This window comes from Sceloporus occidentalis, unplaced genomic scaffold (assembly GCF_023333645.1).
Source record: "Sceloporus occidentalis isolate IW3139 unplaced genomic scaffold, rSceOcc1.0.p SCAF_4, whole genome shotgun sequence".
Taxonomy (NCBI): domain Eukaryota; kingdom Metazoa; phylum Chordata; class Lepidosauria; order Squamata; family Phrynosomatidae; genus Sceloporus; species Sceloporus occidentalis.
Genome location: NW_028316984.1, coordinates 76,116,568 through 76,143,608, shown reverse-complemented (window position 1 = coordinate 76,143,608; position 27,041 = coordinate 76,116,568). Strand labels below are relative to the sequence as shown.

The window sequence follows — 27,041 nt, the reverse complement described above, 5'->3', positions numbered from 1 at the left end:
ATCCCAGCAGCAGGAACAGCATAACATCTGGGAAAATGCCTCACATGCCATGTGTGCTGTAGATAATGGCCATGAAGGATGCAAGCTCTTGTGGGAATGGTAGCAACTACTGCAGCTCCAGGTACCCAAAAATGCCCTTCAAGTAACTGTATTACCATGTCTACAGGTTTTGGATCCTTTTAGCTGGACTTCCTTCATGCCTGTTACCACAAATAGCCAATACAGAAGCAGCGTCCCAATCCTGCCCTGTAGTACTACAACAAGCTATCCCATGACATCACAAGGACCCATCCATTTTATATCCCAAGGGCCCATTCCCTGGTTTCAGGTTTTGGTCCTAAAATATGAAAATGATGATGAACTGGCAACCCTATATCCAACTGTTATTCAGGCCAAACCTTGCACAGCTTCTGAAATCAGATGAGCTGAGGTGTTCAGAGGGGCATCGTGAACACATAACTCATTCCCATAAAGCCCTTTTATATGAGAGGGATCATGAACCCAATCAAGTTTCTTGCATATAGGAGCTCTATGAATGTGAATATAGGACACCATCTTATAGTTTCCCTCAAGTGCTATTACAAGTAGGGCCTGGCTACATGAGTAACAAGAATCATGATAGCCCATGCAGCCCCATAACTCTATAAAAGCATATATACATATATACATCTCAACCATTCTTGTCATATGCAATATGTCTAATTATCAGTCAGTATAGCCATACTGAAAACATTTTATAAAATCTGAGCCCACCTGTGTTTTGAGACCATTTACAAAGGACCTTCTCTCTGTCCCAACACTCCCCAAAACAGCATCGCTCCTAAGCATCCTTTCTGGCCTGCTTCTAACAGAAAACACTGGTACATGGAAGATCTCAGGGAAATGAAGCAGGCTGCGCAACCACTAGAGCGCAGCTGGCGGAAACACCACTGCTTGTCTGATAAGACACTCCATCAGGCTCTTTTGAAGTCTTATGGAATGGCAATAGGTGCAGCAAAAATTCTTTCTATGCTGCACGTATTGCATCTGCGGAGTCGCGTCCAGCAGAGCTGTTCAGGGTGGTCAGGGAGCTAACTCAGCTCTCCCCCGCCCTGAACCCTATTTTAGAACCAACAAAGGCCTGCTGTGATGACTTTAACAACTTCTTCGCAGATAAAATATATCAGATAAGGGCTGATCTCGATGCTGGCATTTCATCAGAGACAATAGGAGAGGTGTCCAGAGCTTCCACGGACTCTATTAAACTGGATCATTTTGAGTTTGTTGGTACCGATGAAGTGGACAAGCTTCTTGGAAGTGTTAGGAAGACGACATGCTCTCTCAATCCCTGTCCTTCTTGGCTGACCGCCCAGGGTGGTGATGCGGTTACATCATTATTGCAACGCATAATTAATACATCATTCAGGGAGGGAAAATTTCCATCTAGTTAAAAATTAGCAACAGTTAAACCGTTGCTTTAAAAACCTTCCCTGGACCCCCTGATAAGAAACAACTATAGGCCGGTCTCACTACTGCCATTTTTAGGTAAGGTGATCATGAGAACAGTTGCCTTCCAACTCCAAGCTGTCTTGGATGAAACCGATTATCTGGACCCATTTCAAACTGGCTTCAGAGCAGGTTATGGAGTTGAGACTGCCATGGTCGCTTTAGTCGATGATCTCCGTCTGGGCATCGACAGGGGAAGCGTGACCTTGTTGGTGCTCTTGGACATCTCAGCGGCTTTCGATACCATTGACCACGGTATCCTTCTGGAACGCCTGAGGGAGTTGGGTATTGGGGGCACTGTGCTCCAGTGGTTCCGGTCCTACCTCTTGGGCAGATTCCAGATGGTGCAGTTGGAGGACACTTGCTCCTCTAAGAGGGAACTGACATCTGGCATCCCTCAGGGAGCTATCTTGTCCCCCACTTTGTTTAACATTTACATGAAACCGCTGGGAGAGATCAACCAGAGACACGGGGCGTGGTGTTATCAGTATGCTGATGACACCCAAATATGCTTCTCTGCCTCTGACTGATGCAGTGACTAAGGATGGAGTCTCTCTGAATGCCTGCCTGGAGTCGGTAATGGGCTGGATGAGGGAAAACAAACTCAGTTTGAATCCAGAGAAAACAGAAGTACTCGTAATAAGTTCCCCAGGCCCGCGGAAGGAAATTTATCCACCTGTCCAGAATGGGGTCACACTTCCCCTGAAGGATGAAGTTTGCAGTCTAGGAGTACTTCTGGACTCGTCTCTGCAGTTGACATCTCAAGTAGATGCGACGGTCAGAAGTGCTTGCTATCAACTTCGATTGATATGCCAACTGCGACCCTACCTGGGCCAAAGGGACCTTGAAACTGTGGTACATGCTCTGGTAACCTCTCGCTTAGATTTCTGTAATGCGCTCTACATGGGGCAACCCTTGTACCAAACTTGGAAGCTTCAGTTAGTACAAAATATGGCAGCCAGACTGGTCACCAGGGCTTCCAGGTTTGACCATATAACACCTATTCTGAAAGATCTGCACTGGCTGCCTATTCGCTTCCGAGCACAATACAAGGTGTTGGTTATTACCTATAAAGCCCTACATGGCTTGGGACCGAGTTACTTGAGGGACCTCATCTCCCCATATAATCCGTCCCGCACACTCAGAACAACTGGGAAGAACTTGCTGGAAATTCCACCTTCTAAATATTTTATTACATCCCAGATGGCCTTCTCAGTAGCGGCCCCACAAATCTGGAATAGTCTCCCCGAGGAACTCCATCTGATCACCCCCCTGGAAACATTTAAAAAGAGGCTTAAAACCTTCCTCTTCTGTAAAACCTTGCCCCCTGGAAAATGAAGTTATGTACTTGATCCCATCGACTCTCTGCCTCACCCTATTCAATGATTGTTTTTATATCTGTATATTGTACATTGTGCTATTGGTTTTTATCTATTTTATGATATGTTTGTAATTGGTTTTAATTCTATGTAAACCGCTTTGATCTTTTGGAATAGTGGTATATAAATAAAATTTATTATTATTATTATTATTATTATTATTATTATTATTATTATTTATCACACCAGGCTCTTCTCTCACTAAAACAGCATTATTTTTGAAAATGCTATGCAAGCAGGATTGCTTTCTTCCCTGTCACACCTTTGGAAATTTTCTGGGATTTCAGTCTTTGTTCAGGCTAACAGCTTATCATATGCAACATTTGGAACTGCCATCCAGTACTGCCACTTTCCCTGCCGCTTTGGCACCATGCACACATGTACACACACACTCACGTAAAGAGGCCCCCTTCTACAAAAATCCATCTGACATTTAAAAAGGCCTCCCCCCTTTGTGCGTATATTGGGGGAGGGGGATTCCAGATTCAGGATAGACTTGATTAATCCCTGCCAGTTTAAAATCAGCAGATAAATTACCCTGCCAGTGATTAAGCAAGTCTGAAATTCTAAGTAACTAAGAGGCAAAATATTTGTAATGAAATAAATGGTGTTTTTTTAAACTATAAGAACCTTTTTCACTTACATTTAAGAGAGAGAGAGAGAGAGACAGACAGACAGACAGACTCTGGAACTCGGCTATTCATCTGGAAAAGAAGGCCAGGGATGGGGGGAACAGTGAGTGAAGTTTTGCCTTCTCAGCAATAGTAATGGCAATAGCAATAGGAAGTACATTTCTATGCTACTTATCTCTGCATTTAAGCACTCCCTAAGCAGTTTACAATGCATAAGCTAATTGCCCCCAACAAGCTGGGTACGCATTTTAGTGACTTATGGAAGGATGCCAGGCTGAGTGGACCCTGGAGCACTGCCTGGGATCGAACTCACGACCTTGTGGCTGTGAATGGCTGCAGTAGCGGCATTTAACCACTGCGTTACCAGGGCTCCTTAGCTTTCCTAACAAACCCGATTGCGGGCACATGCTCATTTGCTAATTACTTTTTTATATAGGCAAACAAAAAATAAAATAAAAGTGTCTCAGTTACTTTGCCAACTCAAACGAAATCAAATTGAAATGTCTCCTTCTCCCCTGATCAGTATAGCACCTATGCCATACCCAAAGCCAAAAACAACATAAAATGGAATTGGATTATCACACTGGAAATCCTAGCAAACCAGTAGTGGGAAAGGAGGTTATTAAGGGGGTTTTGTTTTAATAAAAATAATCACTTCCAAGATGATCCCACATTGGGAAACAACAAAATGCTGATGTCATGTGAGAAGTCTCAGCCAAAGACAGCTATTTTCTTGCTCTAGTCTTTCTTGCCTCATGTGATAAAGTCCATGGTACATCTCTTGGGAACACAGGAAAGGATCTTGTCCCCTCCCAGGCTCTGGAACTCCCTTCCAAGAGGAGTGGGATCCTCCATGCTACACTTCCCCAGACAGTTTAAGACTTTTTTAATTTCAGCAGGTCTTGGAAAATTTACTATTCAAGAGAGCTAGACCTTGCAGAATTATGAAGTAAAGTCGATCTGTATTTTGTTTATTTGTTTTTAACAGCTATGATTTTTAAAAACTTGGTTCAGTTTTATAGCTAGTTTAATAATATTTGTAACTTTTGTATTTTGGAGATTCTTTAGCTCTGTTTCTTTTGACTGTTGTAAGTTGCCTTGAGTCCCAGATTTTTTTTTTGGGGGGGGGGGAGAGTGGAAGAGGAATAATATGATATGTTATAATATAATATAATAAATATAATGATATAATGGTAATAACTCATAGATAAGTGTCACTGAAAAAGCCAACACGTTGTAGTGGTTCGGGTGTTGGGCTAAAACTCTGAAGACCAAGGTTCATTTCTTTCTCAGCCTGGAGACCTACTAGCTGACTTCACATACTCTTAGTCCCAGAAAACCCATGAAAGGTTCACCTTAGGGTCACAATAAGTAGGAAACAACTTGAAGGAACACAACAACAAATGCCACTGAATCAATGGTTCTGCTATAGTCAGGACTAAGACTTAGGTTTTTGAAAATAGCAATAGCAGCTTCATTTATATACCTTCATATCACACTGAGCAGTCTCTAAGCGGTTTACAGCTGTACGCTAATTGCCCCCATCAAGCTGGGTACTCAATCTAGTGATCTCAGAAGGATGCAAGGCTAAATTAACCCTGAGCCCCTGGCTGGGATTGAACTCACAACCTTATGGTTTGTGAATGAGTGGTTGCAGTACTTGCATTTAACCACTGCTAAATCAACTTATATATTACAGATATTTTTGGGTTTGCACTGAAAATCCATTTTCTAAAGCATGCCAACAGACTAAATGAAAATGGTCTACTAAAAGCCAAGTCTTGAAACCATTTTCAAGCTGCAAAGCAACCTTTTTCTGTGTTTTTCCTTTAATTTAGATGCAGTGAAATAGTCTCATGCCCGCCTCCCACATACACAGTGTGATAAATTGACTACTTTACAAAGAAAAACACAGACATATAACACAGTAACCAGTTGTCTCCAGAACAAGATAAATATTGACCTTTAATATTTAGAATCTCTCTCTCTCTCCATTTAAAGGAAACCAATACAATCCAAAGGTTCTTGTGGTAACCCAAAATTGATTTAGAGTTCAAGGCTATGAACACTAGTAAAGAAGCCATCTCCCCAGGTTAGGACATCTTCTTCCATAGTCAGAAAAGGAAGTCCACCACCAAAAATCTCCAGATTATAGCAGCAGAGATGTCCACTGCCATTGGTTCATAGACATTCACATGGGGGCTTGGAATGGCACATGTCCGGGGTGTAAAAAGAATGTGTGGAGATCAACAGGAACATAAGCATCCTTATCCCCTTGAAGTAGTCTAGAAATCAGGGCTCCATTTCCACTTACAGATAAATCGACGGAATGCTTCAACAGCGGAGCATGGTTCCCCCTACATTTGCCCCGATCACATTTTTCCCCTCCAAAATAATCCACTTGTGATTCCCATTCACAAATGAATCGATTCAAAGTGATTTGGTTCCAGCCAGCCAAAGGGGAAATTTAAATTGATTCCGATCTGTGTGTGGTTCACACTTACACAGAATCGATTTATCGGGGGCAAAAGCAGGAAAAAAATCTGCATCAAAAAGATGCGGGTTAAATGGATCTAGCACAAGGCCCCTCTCTTGCAATTGCTTCAACAATTCAGATTAAGTGGGAACCAGGGTAATTTGAACCGGTTCAAACCAATTCACGATCCCATTTAAAAAGTAGTGGGAATGAGGCCCGAGACACTTTCAAACAGTCATTGTTAACTCTCAACAACAATTGCCACTGGTGTCACTGGGAGGTACAGTCCGCCCTTGCCTTACACAGGGGATCCGTTTCGGACCCCACCGCGTAAGGAGAATTCCGCCTATGCTCGAGCCCCATTGGAAACAATGGGGCTCGTGCGCGGCGGTGCTGTGGCACAGCGGGCACATACACCCATTCATTTGAATGGGACGCGTCGCCCCTTGTGCCCCACACGTGCCCCGCGGCTTGAGCGTGTATGCTCAAGACCGCATAAAGCGCACCCGCGTATCGCGTATAACACGGGCGAACTGTAAATTAAAACAAAAAATGCAGGTGAGGAGGAGATGGAAAAAATAGCCCCCTCTCCACTTCTTACCATGGCTGAAATAAGTTGGTGGTGGGAGAATGGTTGGCAGTTATACCACAGATTCTTCCCTCCATAGGAACTAGTCTACATGATTGAAATACTTCTCATTCTGATCAAACAGAATGTGATCTGGCCACACATGATTCACAGGAGTTCAGGCAGTTTGCAGGGTGTGAGTGTGTGAAGAATTCCTTCAATTCCACAGGAAAAGGCTTCACAATTTTTGCTGGAGTGTCCACAGAAATCCACAGAAATGCACATTATCACATATGTGTCCATCTATTTGCTTCACATTTTTGTCAGAGAAGGGTAAATATATGTGCATTTGCATAGGAAAGAGAAGACAATTAAGCATTGATGCAAATGTGCAAAAATCTGCGGCCATGTGCATAATACACTTGCATATGAACTAGTCCTAAGATTACTTTGTTACTGCAGAATAACCTTTTCATCCACCTGAAGTCTACCTGAACAGATGCAAATCATGAAGTGGACTTACTGCACAAAGGCATATGATATGTAATAGCTTTTTCACAGAAATGTTGTTGTTGTTGTTGCTGACTTATGGCAACCCTAAGTAGAAGCTATCATGGTTTGTTTTTTTTTTTGGGGGGGGGGGTGATGTTCAGAGGAGGTTTGCCATTGCCTTTCCGCTGAGAGTGTGTGACTTGCCCAAGATCACCCAGTGGGTTTCATGTCCAAGCAGGGAATCAAACCCTGGTCTCCAGAGTCATAGCCCAGCACTCAAACCACTAGGCCACACTGTCATACACATGTGTAAATTCCCTCATACATGTGATTATAATTTCTTGGGCATCATAAAATAGATGTATTCAGTTCATGATTATGAAAGCAGAGTTCTGCAAGTGTAACCATTTCATGTGGGCCTAAATCCTACAATTAACCCTGACTAGAGCAGAAGCAATGAATCAACTACATCAACCTTTGTGTAGATTCAGCAATCATCAGTTCATTCAGTAGTGTATTTGGGACTAACCAATGGGGTTCCAGCTGTACAGTTGTTTATTTTTGGATGGCGTGTAACTATTTGTCAGTGACTTCAATGCACCACTTTATTCACTATGATTGCAGAAAAAGAATGTGCATTTTCCATTGCATGATGGGATAAAAAGCAGGCACACTGACAAATACACCACCGGGATGTAATTCTTCACTAATTTCACTCTTGATGGAAGCAGCAAGTAATTTTAGCACCTTTTCCGTGCAGTGAGATATTCACAGTCCGGGGTTTATTCTCCACAAAATCCAGTCACAGTTTTTTTGGCATAGAAAACAGCATTTTTCAACTGTAGAGATTTTCATCAGTTCAATCCACCCCAGGATTCCTCTCATTAGAGTTTCTGACACTCAAGAAACACATTTTCCAATTCGTTTTCAAATATTTTTGAATATTCTTTTAATCTCTAACACACAACCAAATTCACAATTTTGGTAATCAACAGAAGGATAGTGTAGTGAAGGGTCTGAGTTCACTTGAATTAAATAAAGCATAATTATTTATGGTAGCCTTTCTTCATTCCTTAATCCCATCATGGAATTCATACCAGCATGCGTGGTTCTTAAGCTAGTCTATTATACAATCATCATCATCATCATCATCATCATCATCATCATCATCATCATCATCATCCATTTGATTGGTTGGTTGGTTGGTTGGTTGGTTGGTTGATTAATTGATTGATATCCCACCTTTCCCCTCAGCCCCAGGACTCACTGCTGGACATAGACCTGCTCAACTTCAGCAAAGGGTCTTCATTGTCACCAAGGTCCCTACAACATGTGCCTGCATGCCACAAAGGTAAGACATTAAAGTTTGCATTATTTCCTAATTTATCCTCCACTAACAAGTAGCCAGATAAATCCAGATCCGTAAAGATTCAAGGCTGTCCTTTCACTCATATTAAAAAAGTTACCATTGAGCGTACATTCCAACTTGAATATGTGTATGTCTGGGTGTTTTAAACTTCCAGTCAAGTTATGAGCCATCCTGTTTATGTCTGTTACTCTCTGCTACCAGTCATGAAGCCTGTCACATATGCAGCCCAAGGGAGCAGACATGACATGGTGAAGCAAAAACGTTCAGGTGAGAACATTTTTAGAAGGTCAGAACAAAGCCCAAAGCCACATTTAGGGTTAGTGTTTTACTGTGTTGTAGCCTGTGCTGTAAAATAACCTCAAAATCAGCTCCAGCTGTTGGCAGATTTCATCTCCTTGGTCTGTTTTATATCTGGGAGAAAGGAAGGAAATAACTACTTTTAAACAGTGTTCCCTCTCCTTATTCTCTGTCTCCCACACACACCCTGTCTGTGTTCTCTTCCCTACCCTATACTGCAGGAATATCATGAAACCAAGGCCAGAATCTTCCCGGCCCACTAGCCTGTTGTAATTTTTTAATACTTCCTGCAGTGTTATTCATCAAAAAGCGTAAAATGAACACACCATGATGAAAAGGAGAGGCATTTCTCTCATCAGGGTTATGGGAAGAAGCAAATCAGGTGATGCTATCATATTTACATGTCGTCATGACACCATAATGAGAAATCAAAGAGAATTCTGAAAGATAATTCCATGAAGGGCAAATCATTCTATAAGTATCAACGTTTGGCATAGCAGCATAGGGGTTGGGAAGGCTGTTTTTCCAGAAACTCCTCTTTTATTAGAATCATAGAATAGTAAAGTTGGAAGAGACTACAAGGGCCATCCAGTCCAACCCCCTGCCATGTAGGAAATCCAAATCAAAGCATCCCCGACAGATGGCCATCCAGCCTCTGTTTAAAGACCTCCAAGGAGGGAGATTCCACTACACTCTATAGTGTGTTCTACTGTCAGACAGTCCTTACTGTCAGGAGGTTCTTCCTAATGTTGAGGTGAAATCTCTTTTCCTGGAGCTTGCATCCATTGCTCTGGGTTCTAGTCTCCGGAGCAGCAGAAAACAAGCTTGCTCCCTCCTCAATATGACATCCTTTCAAATATTTAAACAGGGCTATCATATCACCTCTTAACCTTCTCTTCTCCAGGCTAAACATTCCCAGCTCCCTAAGTTGTTCCTCATAGGGCATGGTTTCCAGACCCTTCACCATTTTAGTCACCCTCCTTTGGACACACTCCAGTTTCTCAATGTCCTGTTTGAATTGTGGTGCCCAGAACTGGACACAATATTCCAGGTGGGGCCTGACCAGAGCAGAATATAGTGACACTATTACTTCCCTTGATCTAGACACTATACTTTTATTTATGCAGCCTAAAATTGCATTGGCCTTTATAGCTGCCACGTCACACTGTTGACTCATGTTCAACTTGTGGTCTACTTGGACTCCTAGATCCCTTTCGCATGTAGTTTCATTCAGCCAGGTGTCCCCTATCCTATATCTGTACATTTCATTTTTCCACCCTAAGTGCAGTACCTTACATTGTGGGAGTCTACTACAGATGCTTTTTGATGAATAACACTGCAGGAAGTATTAAAAAATTACAACAGGCTAGTGGGCCAGGAAGACTGTGGCCTTGGTTTCATGATATTCCTGCAGTATAGGGTAGTGGCTTACCTTTGTCTATCTGCACTTTCCTACTTTCTCCATAGAGCTAGGTGTAAAGATAATAGATTAAGGGACTGAACTCCGTGTCAATTGTGAATTGCACCTGTGTTTTTCTTGGTCAGCTGTTCTTGCACTTGGTCAAAATATTAGGCATAATTCTGAATTGCAAAATATTATATTTCTGGTTACACAGTAGATACCTCAAGGATTTTTCTTTGTTGTTAACTGCTGTGAAGCCAACTTTGACTTATAGCAAACTTATGAATGCGAGACCATGAAGTGACCCTGTCATCAAAAGTCCTGCTAAGGTCTCACAGACTCAGAGTGGTTGATTCCTTTATTGAGTCTATCCATCATTGTTTTTTATATTTCTGCATAAAAGGGGGTTGGACTGGATGGTCTTTGTGGTCTCTTCCAACTCTATGATTCTATCTGTAAAGCAGTCTTCCTCTTTTCCTACTGCCTTCCACCTTACCAACATTATTGTCTTTTCTAGTGAGTTTTCTAGTGATATGGCCAAATTACAACAGTCTCAGTTTAGTCTTCTTGGCTTCTAGGGAGAGTTTAGGTATGATTTGCTGTGGGACCCATTTATTTAGTTGTTTAGGAGTCCATAATAGCCACAGAAATTCTATGATAGAATGCTTCCCCAGTACCACATTTCATGTGAGTTTTACTTTGGCTGGTTACAGACATCCGAAAAGCAGTGGTCTGCTGCCACTGCCGGTTGCAGCGTCCGGGAACCGCAGCAGCCAAACGGCGCGGTTCCCGGACGCTGCAAAGAAGGAGAGTGAAAATCGCACTCCTTCTTGCACCCCGGAAGAGACGCTGCAAGTGCCAAAGCGCGCACTCGTGGCGTCATTTCTGGGGTGTGACGTGCAGACGCAGCACGTCTGCTACGTCAAGATGGGGCCGCCACCATTTCGTATGGACTCAGTCCATACTAGGGTTAGGGGCATCTGGAAGAGACGCCCCTTTCTAACCCTAGAACGGACTGAGTCCGTGCTAGGGTGCCCGTTTGTAACGGGCCGCAGTTCCTATAAACTTTCTTCATTTTCCAGCTTTCACAACCAAACATAGAAACTAGAAATATGAAGGCAATCCCAACCTTAGTATTAAATTATATATCTTGATATCTCAGGACATTATCTAGTCCCTTCATAGCTGCTGTTCCCAGTCCTAGTTTTCTTTTAATTTCTTGACTTCAGTCTCCATTCTGATTAATGACTGAGCCAAGGTTTGGAAAATCCTGAACTATTTTGATGTCTTCATTATCTACTTTAAAGTAATATAAACCATCAGTGGTCATTATTTTTGTTTTCATAATGTTCAACTCTAAAATGCAGTCGCCCCGATCGCGGGGCAGACTGCTTTGCCGCTGCAGCGCGGCAAAAACTACAAGCCCCAGAGTGCTCTGGGGCTTGCCTCGGCTCCTGATTGGCTGGTGGGGCCGGAAGGGGCGGCCCTTCCGGCCCGGGGACGCTCTGGGAGCCGGGCTTGTTGGTGCGGGGCTTCCGGTCCTCCAAGGCTGCCCATTGGTGGGCTCGGCCTTGGGGGCGGGGCCCCGCAAAGGACGCAGAGGGGAGGGGCCGAGCAGTATATATTGCTGCTCGGAGGCCTCTCCTCCTCAGTCGGCGCTTGGCTCCGAGGAGAGCGGAGCCAAGCTTGGAAGGGAGCTAGCCTCGAGCTTCTCCCTTCCATCGGGGGCCGACTGGGCCAAGGTTGGTGGGGTGGTGTGGTTCGGGGAGGCTCCCTCCCCGGATCCCCATTCCACCGGGCGCATCTGCCTTGGTCCGCGGCCTCCATTTTGCCGGCTTTTCCACGGCCCGGCGGCCATTGGGTAAGTCCTCCCCACCCCCTGGGGTGCAGTTCGGGGGTTGGAGGCTCCATTAAGGGGCGGCTACAGGCACCAGGCCTGTAGCTTGGGCCTCAGTTTTGGCGGGAGCCGCCATTTTAGCCTCTGTTTTTGGCGGGAGCGCCATTTTGTTTTTCCTTTTTGGCGGGAGCGCCATTTTGGATGTGGATTTTGGCGGGAATCGCCATTTTTGTTTATTCAGGGGCTTCATTTTGTATTTTTTCCCCTTTTTAACCCTTTGGGTTAATGTTGCAGTGCTTTGACACTGTTATTTAGTGCTAGTTTGTTTGGTCAATTGCTGTGTGGGGTTTTTCCACACTTTGATCAATCTCTGCTTGCTAGTGCCTTTGAATGTCTACTGCCTTATCAGCAGTTGCTTGTTTTACATCTGATTTGAGATGTCTCCCAAAAGGTCAAAGAGGATAGAGTCTCGCAGGGCTCGGTTGGTCATAAATCCTCATGTTGTGCCGAGTTGGTCTCAGGCCTCCAGACAGGGGTCTCCTATTATTCCATCTGCGCATGCTGGCTTGCAGAGTGTGAGCATTCCTCCTGTGGCAGACTTTGCACAGCCAGCTGTTCCTGCTGGGATGAACTCGGCCGCTATTGCCAACCTATCTAGATCCATCACTGAATTCATTCAGCATGCTGTGGAGGCTGGTCAGATGCCCTACACTTCTACGCCTGCAGTTCCGGTGAGTCAGCCAAGACATCAGGATGCCAGCGTGTCTGTACAGCCATCCACTTCTTCAGCTACTCAAGGCTCTCAGTCGTACGGCGCTGCTTCACGTCGTCAGGAAGTTCAGCTTTCCAGCTCATCCAGCTCTTCTAGTTCCAGCTCTTCATCGTCGTCATCGGATGAGGACGACCTTTCCGGAGTTTCAGCGACACAACGGCGCCGGGAGAGGAAGAGAAAGCACAAGGCTAAGAGGAAACGACGGAGAGTGCGGAAGGCTGGTTCTGTACAATCAGCTTCTACAGGTGGTTTTCAACCTGATGTGCCAGTGGGGAGGGATGGCTTTTGGGTCGACCATGCCATGGTCCCGGGTTTGCCGCGGTGGGCCATTAAGAAGCGAGCTTGGCGACCCGGGGTGCAAGGAGTTTGGGTTGATCCTCTTGCAGCTCAATTCCCAGTTTGCTCTCCTGGAGAGCGCCCTCCTGGAGCTCATCTGTCTAAGAAGATACGTAACAACATTCTTAGAGGTTGCTACGTAGATGTTTTTACCTTACTGCAACCTAAAGGAAAGGAGGCGGTTGCTGTCACTTCAACCAAAAAGAGCAGACATGAGCCCAGGGTGGCTGCAGCTGAGCCTACTTTTTCTAATTGGTTGGAAGGCTTCACCATCTTTGCGGCTGTAGTCTCCATGGCGTTCCCTGAGCGTGCTTGGCATTTGCTTAGCCATCTTTTGAACGTCCAGCGCGCCAGGGTTTACGCTGGAGATGCAGCCGCTATTGCCTATGATGCCGCTTTTCGACAACATGCCTTACAGAACTCTCGTGAACGTTGGGACCTTCTTCATCACGAGATTTGGCTCTTGGAAGTGGGCACGTCTGCGAGGTTCAAGGGCTCTCAAAAAGGGCCCGCTAAGAAGGACTCTAAGTTTCTGTCTTGTTGGGATTATAATTCTAGTCGTTGTACCCGTGTTCAATGTAAATATGAGCATTGTTGTTCTAATTGTAGAGGGTCCCATCCAAAAATTTCCTGTTCCCGTCCTGCTCAAGCATCCCAGCCCTTTCGGGGGGGGCGCTCTGCTTCTTCAACCACCGGAAAAGGCGATGGGGCCGGGGGGCCAAGTGCCGGTCAAGCAGGGAGCCAAAAATAATTCGGTTGTCACCACTCCAGAATTTTCGTTAGCCTTTTCTCCGGTAAATCCCAAGGCTCTTATTCCACTGTTGGAAGCTTATCCTGATAAACAAGCTGCCTCCTATTTGGCCAATGGTTTTGTATTTGGGTTCAGGATTCCCGTTTCTGGTCATTTGTCACATCAGTTTCCCAAGAACTTGTTATCTGCCAGATCTATGCCTGATGTACTCCGTTTAAAGATTAAGAAGGAGATCCAGGCTGGGCGGGTTGCTGGCCCATTCCCTTCACCTCCTTTTGTTAATTTTCATATCTCCCCTTTGGGTGTTGTACCCAAAAAAGCTCCTGGGGAATTCAGGGTAATTCATCACCTTTCTCACCCTCCAGGGTCTTCTGTCAATGATGCCATCCCCGATGAGCTTTGCTCAGTAAAATACGCTTCATTTGATCACGCAGTTCGCTTGGTCAGGTCCTGCGGCACAGGTGCTCTTATGGCCAAGTGTGACATTCAGTCAGCTTTTAGACTCCTTCCGGTTCATCCGGACAATTTTCATTTCCTTGGTTTCCAATTTGAAGGTCAATTTTACTTTGACAAGGCTATGCCTATGGGCTGCTCCATCAGCTGCTCAGCCTTTGAGACCTTTAGCACCTTTTTGGAGTGGGAGTTAAAGCGTAGGGCTTCTTCATCTTTGGTTACTCATTATCTGGATGATTTTATGTTTGTTGGCCCTGCTAATTCTAACATGTGTCTGGATTTATTAACTGCCTTTTCTTCCCTAGCTGCGGAAATTGGGGTTCCGCTTGCGGCTGACAAGACAGAGGGTCCAGCTAAGGCCATGTCCTTTCTAGGGATTCAGTTAGATTCGGTCAATGGTTTTTCTTCCTTACCTCATTCAAAAATTGTTGTGCTATGTGAACTTTTGGAGCATGCTCTCCAGGCTCCCAAGCTTACGCTTAAGCAGGTTCAGTCCCTGCTGGGACATCTTAATTTTGCATGCAAGGTGGTGACTCCTGGCAGAGCTTTTTGCGCTAGATTAGCCAGATCTTTAGCAGGTCCTCGGCTGCCGCACCATCACATTAGGATCACAAAAGGTGTTAAGGATGACCTTCGCATTTGGCTCCAATTTCTCAAGGGTTTCAACGGTATTGCCATTTGGCAGAGAACCTGGCACATTAATGATTCTTTGCAGGTTCATTCAGATGCAGCTGGGAGCATCGGTTTTGGTTTATTTTTCAATGGCCACTGGTGTGCCGAGCGCTGGCCTGTGGCCTGGCAAGGGTCAGACATTCTCAGGGATCTGACATTCTTGGAATTTTTTCCCATTGTTGTGGCCATTCACATTTGGTGCTCTCAATTTTCAAATAAGAGAGTCCTTTTCTGGTGCGACAACCAAGCTGTGGTGTCAATTATCAACAAGCAGTCAGCAAAATCCCCGAGGGTAGTGAGTTTGTTAAGGAAGTTTGTATTGTGTTGTTTGATTAACAATATTTCCTTCCTAGCTAAACATGTTCCTGGTTTAGATAACGGCATTGCTGATGCAATTTCTCGTTTTCAGTTTCAGCGATTTCGACAATTAGCCCCGGAGGCAGACCTTCAACCTACCCAATGTCCTGCTTCAATGTGGGAGGTTGGCTGTCTGAAATAATGGACGGGATTTTGGGATCCATTGCGCCTTCCACTTTAAAGACTTACAAAAATGCCATAAGAAAGCTGGCAGATTATTTTAATGACTCTAGAACTCGGCATGTTTGGCCTTTGCCCACCGAGGTGGTTTTGCGTTTTTTAGTTTGGCTACGCCACAATAATGTGGCTCCTAAGACAATGTCCATCCATTTGGCTGGTATTTCTTTTTTCTCTAAGGCTGGGGGATTTGCTGATCCATGTGCCTCCTTTCTGGTTAAAAGGGCGGATGAAGGTTGGAAACGTGCTTATGCTTGTAATAAGGACACAAGACGACCAATATGTTTACAATTGCTCTGTAAAATTTGTGCTACTCTTCCTGTCATTTGTTCTTCAATATACGAAGTTCAGCTGTTTTGTGCTGCTTTCGCAGTGGCATTTTTTGGTGCCTTTCGTTTAGGCGAATTAGTTGCTGGGTCCAAGAGCGATTTGTCTGACAGGGCACTGCGTGCTTCTGACTTAACTTTTATAAAGCACGGTGTCTCTTTAACTTTGCGTCGCTCCAAGTGCGACCAGTTAGGGGTTGGTCAGAATGTGGTGCTACGTCGCTTTCGTGGCTCCCCTGTTTGCCCAGTTAAAGCTCTTCGACTCTTCTGGGATGTTAGGCCTTCGTTGGCCGATTTTCTTTTCATACATGTGGATGGTTCTCCCCTTACAAGATACCAGTTTGTTTCTGTGCTCAGAATGGTCATTTCAAGTTTGGGACTCCCTGCCAGGGAGTTCGGTGGACATTCTTTTCGTATTGGTGCGGCCACTGCGGCCTCTGGGGCTGGCATGCTTGCCAGAGATATCAAGCAAGTGGGACGCTGGAGATCCAAGGCCTTTGCTGGCTATGTTCGCCCACATTTGGATCAATGTGGCGGACATTAAATCGCTCTTGGCAGGGTTGGCGGCAGGCCTCCGTGTAGGCCTTTTGTGGCGGCAGCATAGGCCAGGATCTGAACGTTGGTGGTACCAGGGCTATGGAGTTCTGGTTTGGGAGTCACAAGGTACCCGGGGGCGATGAGCGAAGGCGTCTGGCCATTGCGGGGGCCAGAACGCAGGTGCGCCTCCCGGTGACTAGGGGCTTTGTGAATTGGGGAACGCAAGGCATGGTTTGCGCTCAAGCGGTGTTCCTTAGCCCCTAGGTCATCCCAAGCACCGGGTAGGGACCCGGCTTTGGATAATCAAACAACAGGGTGGTTGTTTGATTGCACAGATCCTGACCTTATGCTTTGTGCCAACCCTACCAATGGTTTAATAAAGTTGTGGCCTTTCTCCCATATCGGTGTTATGTGGTTATTTTGACAAGCACATACAAGGCAAAATGCAGTCGCCCCGATCGCGGGGCAGACTGCTTTGCCGCTGCAGCGCGGCAAAAACTACAAGCCCCAGAGTGCTCTGGGGCTTGCCTCGGCTCCTGATTGGCTGGTGGGGCCGGAAGGGGCGGCCCTTCCGGCCCGGGGACGCTCTGGGAGCCGGGCTTGTTGGTGCGGGGCTTCCGGTCCTCCAAGGCTGCCCATTGGTGGGCTCGGCCTTGGGGGCGGGGCCCCGCAAAGGACGCAGAGGGGAGGGGCCGAGCAGTATATATTGCTGCTCGGAGGCCTCTCCTCCTCAGTCGGCGCTTGGCTCCGAGGAGAGCGGAGCCAAGCTTGGAAGGGAGCTAGCCTCGAGCTTCTCCCGCCCGCCCACCGCTGTTTCAGGTGGTTTTTTGTCACAACTGTTCGGCAGCATAGGCCAGGATCTGAACGTTGGTGGTACCAGGGCTATGGAGTTCTGGTTTGGGAGTCACAAGGTACCCGGGGGCGCTGAGCGAAGGCGTCTGGCCATTGCGGGGGCCAGAACGCAGGTGCGCCTCCCGGTGACTAGGGGCTTTGTGAATTGGGGAACGCAAGGCATGGTTTGCGCTCAAGCGGTGTTCCTTAGCCCCTAGGTCATCCCAAGCACCGGGTAGGGACCCGGCTTTGGATAATCAAACAACAGGGTGGTTGTTTGATTGCACAGATCCTGACCTTATGCTTTGTGCCAACCCTACCAATGGTTTAATAAAGTTGTGGCCTTTCTCCCATATCGGTGTTATGTGGTTATTTTGACAAGCACATACAAGGCAAACCTTTCTTCCTTGAGTTTCTTCACTAATTGTTCCAAGTCTTTGCTATTTTTTGTTAGTAGTATGGTGTCATTTGCATATCTGAAATTATTGCTGTTCCTTCCTGCTATTTTCATACTTCCTTCCTCCAGGTGTATTCCTGCTTTATGTATGATATGTTCAGCATTTAAGTTAAATGGATAAGGTGATGAAATGAAGCCATGCCTGACCTTCTTGCCAGTGGAAACCATTCTGTTTCTCTGTATTCTGTCCTAACAGTAGCCTTTTGCCCTGAGTAGGAGTTACACTTCAGGACAATCAAATATTGGGGCACACCCATTTTTAAAAAGAGGGCGCCATAGTTTTTTATGATCCATGCAATTAAAGACCTTTCTGTAACTTATAAAGCCCAGGCTGATTTTCTGTGGTGCTGCTGCTCCACCTCCACCTTGCTGCTGCCACAGAAGGACCAGGCGGCAATGCTGGAGGTCTTGAAGGCCTCTGGGCTAGCGCTGCTGCTCTGCCTCCTCGCCACTGCCAGGGAAGGGCCGGATGGTGGTGTTGGAGGCCAAGAGGCCTCCAGCACCACCTCCCAGCCTTTCCACAGCGGCGGCGAGGAGGAGGTGGAGCAGCAGTGCCAGAGGCCTTCAAGCCCTCCAACACTGCCACCCGACCTTTCCTGTGCTGGCAGCAGCAGGAGGTAATCAGGGACTCGGAAGGGAAGGAACAAGGGAGGGAGGCATGGAGGGAAGGAAGGAAGGAAGGAAGGAAGGAAGGAAGGAAGGAAGAAGGGATGGAAAGAGGAAGGGAGGAGAAGAGAAAGAGAGGAGAGGAGGGGAGGGGAGGCGAGGGGAGGGGAGGCAAGGGACTTTTGTCCCCAATGGTGACGTGCATGCACACGCGCTATCATTAGGGACAATGGGACTTGAGCATACACGGATTTTGTTATGCGTGGGAGGGTCCGGAACAGATCCCCCGCATATAGCGAGGGCCTACTGTATTTTTCCTTGTCCCTGCACCTTAAATATAATTGGCCCTCTGTTTTCACTGGCGATATGTTCCGCCCCCTCAGTACGAAAACCCCATAGGCTTGAATGGAGTGCGCCCCTGTGTTGACAACGAGGGCATGCATGCGCGCATTGCAAACAGCAGAGGTCACCCCTCCTCATATATTCAAGGGTGCCGATCCCAGATCTGTGCATTAGGAGGGGCAACTATAGTTGCATTTAGGTTTCAACAAGAAATTTGTTGAACAGTTTCATTCAAGTTTCTGATTCTATTACTGTCACTTTTTACTTGCTTCTCATCTGTCCTTAACTACTTGAAGAGTTTCATCTGTCAGCCATTGAGGCTTCTCTTTCTTTTTGGCTGCTGATAGTGTCTTTTTGCATTCCTTCTTGACAATACCTTTGGCTTTAGTCCAGGATTCTTCTGGCTCCTGATCAATTGGGCTGAATAGTGCAAATCTATTTTTACATTACACTTAAAATCTATAGGATGTTGTTCAGGTTGCATTTTGGCACAGTGTCTAGTTTTGTATTTACAGATGCACAATGGTTCAAAATGCACAAGTAATTTTAAAAGGATTTTAAAAGAGACAAGAACAATGTTCAAGTTTCTGAACTGAAATTTTAAAATCTAAAATATAGAGCCAGGGTAGGCAACATGCAATTCTCTAGAATGTTGTTGGACTTTTACATCTTAAGAACCAAAGAATTTCATTACAAATCCAACACTGGTTAGAATTTTGCTAGGGATTTATATATGCATAAACACCATAGTTAGGACGCTACACAATAAGTTATGGCTCAATACCCCCTCATCTCCACTCTCAACTTATCAGGAAGCAGCTCCTGTGATCAATAGAGGTCTGTTACCCTGTTGATCAGGAAGGAGCTGGTTGATGATCCCACCTCATCCCACAAATTATTCAAAACCTGTTCCCCTTAAGCAATCAGTCCTCAAAAGCCTTCCAGATTAAAAAAGTTTTAACTTGCTTCTGGAAAGATCAAAAGGAGGGTGCCAGTGCTCACTTCAGCAGCACATATACTAAAACTGGAATGATACAGAGAAGAGTAGCATGGCCCCTACACAAGGATGACACGCAAATTCGTGAAGCATTCTATAAAAAAAAGGAGGGTGCCAGTCTAAACTCTCTGGGAAGGGAGTTCCAGAACCTAGGGGCAGCCACTGAGAAGGCAGTCACCTGTGTTCCCACCCAATGTACCTGTCAGAGTGGTGAGAACAGAGAGAAAGTCTTCCTCAGATCTCAAAACATAGGCAGGCTTATATAGGAGAATGCAGTCTTTAAGAAACCTGCACCTGAAACATAAAGGGTTTTATAGGTCATAACAAGAACTTTTAATTTTGCGTAGAAACAGAATGTCATCCAGCGGAACTGTTGAAATGAGGGATTTGCATGCTCTTTATAGCCAGCCCCAGTTAACAATCTGGCTGTAGTTCCTTTGGCCAATTGAAGTTTCTGTGCCCTTTTCAGTGTCAGCCCCTTGTAGATTACATTATGGTAATCCAAAAAGGAGGTATCTAACTAAGACATGTCACATTGTATCCAGATCCAAATTCTCTAGAAATGGCAGCAGCAGGTGCACAAGTTTTCATAGTTAAAATGTACTCCTGGCTTTTGCTGAAATCTGAGCTTTCAGACTTAGTGTTAAATCCAAGCATACACCTTAAACCTGTGTCTTTAGGTGTAATGTAATCCCATCTAGCACAGGATGAATCCCTATTTTCTGATCTGCCTTTCCACAGACCAAGAGAATTTGTGTCTTGTCTGGGGCCAGTGAGGAGCCCAAGGTTTTAAAGGGGCCCACACTCTATGCCTCCAATTGCCATGTCCGCCGCTCATCCAGACCATTAATAATGAAGGATTATTTTAGAACTGAGACATATTCCTTGGACTGATATGGAAAGTTTCAATAGACTTGGATGGCATTGGACCCCAAAATTCCAGACAACATCTTCCAGCAGTTTCATGTATATATTAAGTATGATGGGGAACAAAGCTGAACCCTGAGGGACCCCACAAGCCAAAGGTCACAGGGCCAAGTAGGAGTCCCTCAGCAGGAAGGAATGAAGTCACTGTAAAACAGTGCCTCCAAGTCCTATCCAAACAAAGTAGCCCAGAAGGACACCATAGTTGATATTATCCAAAGCCACTGGGAAGTCCAGTAGAACAAACAAGGACATACATCTCTTGTCCATTTCCTAGTGTAAGTCGTCCACTAACATTAGACTGTTGTTCAGAAAACCCTTTCTGGATCTCACAACAGAAGACATGTACAAGCCAGTTTTCAGTATTCCAGTGTGTGGTGGCCACCCATCTCCAGAGGTTTCTGAATGAGATGAATTTCTAGATTCATTTCAATGTCATTTCAGTTCTGACTGTCTCTTTCCTCCTTTAGGCCCTGTTTTAGCATGACGCTGACTATTCTTGATTCCTCTACCCACTCAACAAGTCCACTGCTGGCTTTTAAAATAAGACAGGAAAGGCAGAGGTCGAATACACATGTGAAGGCTGTTTGGAAATGGAATTTGAACATTCCATTTTCAAATAAGATGAAGCTATATCTCCGGGACCAGATGAACTCCATCCAAGGGTATTAAAAGAACTGGCAAAAGTAATATCGGAGCCATTGGCAATCATATTTGAAAACTCCTGGAGAACAGGAGAGATCCCAGCAGACTGGAGGAGGGCAAACGTTGTCCCCATCTTCAAAAAGGGGAAAAAAGAGGATCCCAACAATTATCGTCCAGTTAGTCTGACATCAGTTCTAGGAAAGATTCTGGAGCAGATCATTAAACAGAGAGTCTGTGAACATCTAGAAGGCAATGCCATAATCACAAAAAGTCAACATGGGTTTCAGAGAAACAAGTCATGCCAGACAAACCTAATCTCTTTCTTTGATAAAATTACCAGCTTGGTATATGAAGGGAATGCTGTGGATATAGTATATCTTGATTTCAGTAAGGCCTTTGACAAGGTTTCCCATGACATTCTTGCAAACAAGCTTGTAAAATGTGGGCTAGACAAAGGAACTGTTAAATGGATCTGTAATTGGTTGACTGGCCGAACCCAAAGGGTGCTCAACAATGGCTCCTTTTCATCCTGGAGAGAAGTGACCAGTGGGGTCCCACAGGGCTCTGTCCTGGGCCCAGTGTTATTCAACATCTTTATCAATGACCTGGATGACAGAATTGGGAGCATACTTATCAAATTTGCAGATGACACCAAATTAGGGGGAATAGCTAATACCCCAGAGGACAGGATCAAGATTCAAAATGACCTGAATAGACTAGAAAGCTGGGCCAAAGCTAACAAAATTAAATTCAACACAGAGAAATGTAAGGTATTGCACTTAGGGCGGAAAAATAAAATGCACAGATATAGGATGGGTGACACCTGGCTGAATGAAACTACGTGTGAAAGGGATCTAGGAGTCCAAGTAGACTACAAGTTGAACATGAGTGAACAGTGTGATGCGGCAGCTAAAAAGGCCAATGCTATTTTAGGCTGCATCAATACAAGTATAGTGTCTAGATCAAGAGAAGTAATAGTGCCACTGTATTCTGCTTTGGTCAGGCCCCACCTAGAATATTGTGTCCAGTTCTGGGCGCCACAATTCAGAAAGGACATTGAGAAACTGGAGCGTGTCCAAAGGAGGGCGACAAAAATGGTGAAGGGTCTGGAAACCATGCCCTATGAGGAACGACTTAGGGAGCTGGGGATGTTTAGCCTGGAGAAAAGAAGGTTAAGAGGTGATATGATAGCCCTGTTTAAATATTTGAAAGGATGTCATATTGAGGAGGGAGCAAGCTTGTTTTCTGCTGCTCCAGAGAACAGGACCCGGAACAATGGATGCAAGCTACAGGAAAAGAGATTCCACCTCAACATTAGGAGGAACTTCCTGACAGTAAGGGCTGTTCGACAGTGGAATGCACTTCCTCGGAAGGTGATAGAGTCTCCTTTCTTGGAGGTCTTTAAACAGAGGCTGGATGGCCATCTGTCAGGGATGCTTTGATTTGGATTTCCTGCATGGCAGGGGGTTGGACTGGATGGCCCTAGTGGTCTCTTCCAACTCTACGATTCTATGATTCTATGATTCTATATACCTCTGTAACATGCATAAAACCCATAAGATTAGGTAACGGTAGGCCAACTGCAGTCAGATGTAAATATGAATATCCATGGCACTCTCTACCATTCATTTCATCGTCTTGAGTTTATTTACTTTAGAAAGACTACTCTGAAGTCTGTGGCTTTGTATCTAATTATTATCATACCTTAATTGCATAATTTGGAGGGGGTAAACCTGCAATGCTTTAGAGAGCTTCAACATTTGGACCATATATGTTGGCAAGCACAAAGTGTTCTTTTTCTGCTGCAATTCCATTATGAGGAAGAGATCCACCTTGTACACCATTAATTTCAAAAGTCTGTGCTTTAAAATTTTAATGGAGTAATATTGCCACTCCCTTGGCTTCTTTCTTTTTTTTAAATCACTACAAGGATTTTTCTATTTGCATTGTACTACGTTTTGACATAGTACATTTATATACAATGACATTGCAAGTATAATTCTTTCTAAAGTTTGCATGTATGGCTCCTGATGTACAACTTCACCATTTTCATTTTTAATATTGGAGTTTATCTAAGCTTCTTCTCTTGTTGGGCTCCTCCTTATTTCAAGATATAATAAGACTCATCTTAATCTCATTCCCCACTGCCTATTGTCAATGTAGCTGTAGGCCTTCATTTCTGAAATATGTCAGCCAAAGCAGACCTCTATATTAATTATTTAAATAGGAAGGTTTTAAGAGGATGCAGCTACTGAAATGACTTTGGGGTGGGGGTTAGACAGAAATTCTCTCCACCCTCTTGGGGAAGCTTTACAATGGAGGGCAGGGTTGTGGCTCCACCAGTAGGTTAACTCTTCATCCAAAACTGACATTTGCAGTTGGGAACTTTGGGACTCACAAGCTTTCTCCTTTGGCAGAGAAATAAATTTGATTTTCTTTTCCTGAATGTTCATGCCTCCAGGTGATTTGAGGTGTTGGGGGATTTTCATGTAGCTGTAGTCAGGGCTTCTGCGGAGGCCCTAGCCAGTGCTTTGAATGAGTAGATGACCTGGGCCATTGATATTATCACTTCTAGAACACTCCCAAATGACCTTGGTGAAGTCATATAGAATCTAAACAGTGAGTGGGAACAATGCAGCCCTCCAGATGTTGTTACATGACAAGTGCTGGCATTCCTCAGTGTTGTCTAGGCTGGTTAGTGATGATGAGGTTGAACATCTAGACAACCACACAGTTCCCACTCCTAATCCAAAGCTCCTTGCATATGTTCCGTTCAGATATTTAGTGAGCAATAATGAATTAATGCATGGAGCTACAAGATACTACAAGATCATTCCTGAGCCATCCTGTCCACAAATAGTTTCCTTGACTTTAGGGTATGGTTGCTAGATTGAACACAGTACAGGATCCCTGTTGCTTTAATATTTAGCAGATTCCCCATCAGGAAGGTTTACCACAAAGTTCCGTCAGGGGGGATGATAGCACCTGGGGCTGGGTATACAGCAATACCATCATTGTCCAGAACCTTCTGAGGACTACATGAAAGTTACAGAGGATGCCTTTTGCTGTACTACCACTATAGGAATGGAGTGGGATGCTTCTCCATTGCTGCCCTCCTTTTTTTCACCAGCCAGTAAATAAGTTATGTTGTGGGGGAGGCTACATGGAGTAGGGGGATACAAGAGGAGAGATACTGTAGCTCCTCCTGATGGAACATTATAGTAAACTTTCATGATCAAAGATCAACTAAATATTAAAGCTACAGGAGCCCTGTCCTATATTCAGCATGGCAACCCTACTTTAGGGCATGGTCCAGAAATTGTCCTTTCCTGAGTAGCCTAGATTAATCTAAGGGAGCTTCTCTGAATTGAAAAATATCCCCCTGTACACACCAGCCTTAGAGGCTGGGGGGGGGGGGGGGCGTGCAGAGTCAGGTCATAGCATTTACATGATGTATGCCCTGGCTCCAGCACAGTGCATGGCATCATGGCACTCCTTTAGTGCTGCATCTGCATGACACAGCACCAAAGGAGCACTGTAAAGCTGCGCCACCATGGCTATCACGCCCTGGAAAAGGTGGATTAGGGCTGCAGCAACCACACACCGCAGTCCCAATCTAGAGAAAATGGAGGTGCCTGCAGCCCACCCACTAAGGGCGGTCTGCACAGCCCCGAAGTTGCAAACTCCACACACATCTCAAGGTCACAGGAATCAGTTGAATCAGACCTACAACATATTCTTTGATTACTGCTCAGTCTTAAACGATCAAAGCAGAAGAATTAATTGCTGATACTTTCCAGTAGACAGTTATGGATATGGATGGGCGAATCTTGCCAGTTTTGCATTCTTGCTTATTTGAATTTTTAAAATCTCAAATGCTTTCAGTCAAATTAATGATAATTTCACTTCAATTCCCCCACTCCTAATTTTTGAATATTCTGAAAACTTCAACTAAATCAGTCCTGGCCAAATTCAAGAGGTGCAGATTTTCCCAGAATAAGTATGAGCATATTGAACATGCCTGCTATGTACTGTTTAAGTGAGGAGCCTGTCTGGAAAAAAGAAATACAGTGACACTCAGTTTAATACAGCTAACATGGCTGAATGATTTGAAGCCAGACTTTTAAGAGATAAGCATTCAAAGGGTTCTTCTCACATGTGTGAGTCTAATAATTTCACTTTTTGCCTATATCCAGGTGTTTTTTTTAAAAAAACAAAACACTTTCAAGTTATTCTCATTGAATTTATGAATAAATTTGCAAATATACGGAAGTTGTTATTCAAAGAAACTCCAAGCAGGATTCTTATTCATTTCTAGCTATGACCTTCCAAAATCGACCTTCAAATAGAAACAGTGAGAGAATGGAAGCTATTTCTAATACTTTCTTCCAAAAGACAAACATGGGGAATAGATGATGATGATGGTGGTGGTGGTGGTGGTGATCCTGGCCCTGCCTTTTTTTCCAGCCCTAAAATTCAAGGAGCCTTATCATCTGTTTTCACAGCAATGAACATTACCATAGTGCTACCTTGGCTTCTAGGGTCTGAATTAATTTTGTTTCTTGTCTACGTCAAAATACCAGTAAACATTGTATGCAGAGAATTTGGCAAACAATCCATGAGTCTGCTTCATTGGTATCATGTCACACACAGCATTACCTGACTCTTTTCAAGGTGTACAAACAATAACCAAGGGCACTCTGTCTTTGTGCAGGACCAGGCCCGCAGTCCATGATGCCACAAACACAGGGTGGGTGTGTGCGCGCCTTTTTGTACAGGCACCTCCATAAATCTCAGTGCATTAAGATCTTCCATATGCTGGGGGTTGGGTTGTTTAATAAATTATTTTGTACTTGGCAGCAGGCCCACTCAGAGGAACTGCTTGAGGAATCTTCTGTGCTGTGTTCAAAACCGCACCCTGCTTCAGAGGCGAGTGCCAGCGTAGCTGGGAGAAAACACTCCCAATGCATTTGGGGTGTGGATGTTTTCCAGGCTTAAGCCTATTTGACCCTTTTTAGTGCAGCTTGCAACTCTTCCTTCGTATCATCAGTGGCAAGTGTACAAGTGGAAGAACAACATAATCTCTCTCTTGAGTTCTTAAAGGAAATGCAACAACTGTCCCTCACTATGGGTTGAAAGAAAAGATCACACCTTGTGCTGGGAAAAGGCTATGTTCAGAGACAATGAGGAAAGCATCAAGGCCTTGTTAAAATGTGCAACAAGACATAAAGGATGACATTCTCTCAGTGGCATATGAAGGTAGAAGTTCAGTTTACCCCAGTGTATGTCTTTTTAAAAAAAAAAAATTACAGAGGGAGGAATGCATTACCCCCTCACACAATGGGCATCCTTTCCCATAGAAATAACTGTTTCCTACAGTTCCTGTCACACAGCCATGTAATGGACAAGAGATGGCAAGGGCAGCTGAAGATCATCTGGCTGTGTTCTTGTAGCCAGGCACATGACAATGTAGTCACCCTACAACAGGGTGCTCTAGAGGTCTCAGTAGATGACATAATTGTCATGCATCTCCCTATGAGAATGTAGCTGGTTAGACACACACACCCTCTCTTGACCACTATGTGGCTACGTTTGTTGCAGAGGAAGCTAGAGAAAAATGGTAAGACTCTAGGAGGTGAAAGAGAGGAGATATGGTATATTTCCTCATTGCAAGATCTCAACCATTGTGTCCAGTTTGTTTGCTTTTTGGAGGGGGGGAATGTGCAGTTCTGAAACAATATTTGTAGAGTTCAAAATTCAAGTACAGTGGACCCTTGTTATACGCTGGGGTTTGGTTCCAAGATCCCCCGTGTATAACAATATCCGTGTATGCTCAAGTCCCATTAAATGTAATGGCATAGCAAAATGGTGTCCCTTATAAAAAATGGAAAATCAAGGTAACTTTATACTTTTTTGGAACA

General features: G+C 44.7%; 1 non-coding gene across 1 annotated transcript; it reads left to right on the top strand.

Annotated features, from left to right (window-relative positions):
• The first annotated feature begins 19,548 nt into the window (after positions 1-19,548).
• LOC149314011 (U6 spliceosomal RNA) lies at positions 19,549-19,655 on the top strand. The gene has a single exon (XR_016281202.1). It is a non-coding gene; the product is annotated as a U6 spliceosomal RNA (small nuclear RNA).
• The last annotated feature ends 7,386 nt before the right edge of the window (positions 19,656-27,041 follow it).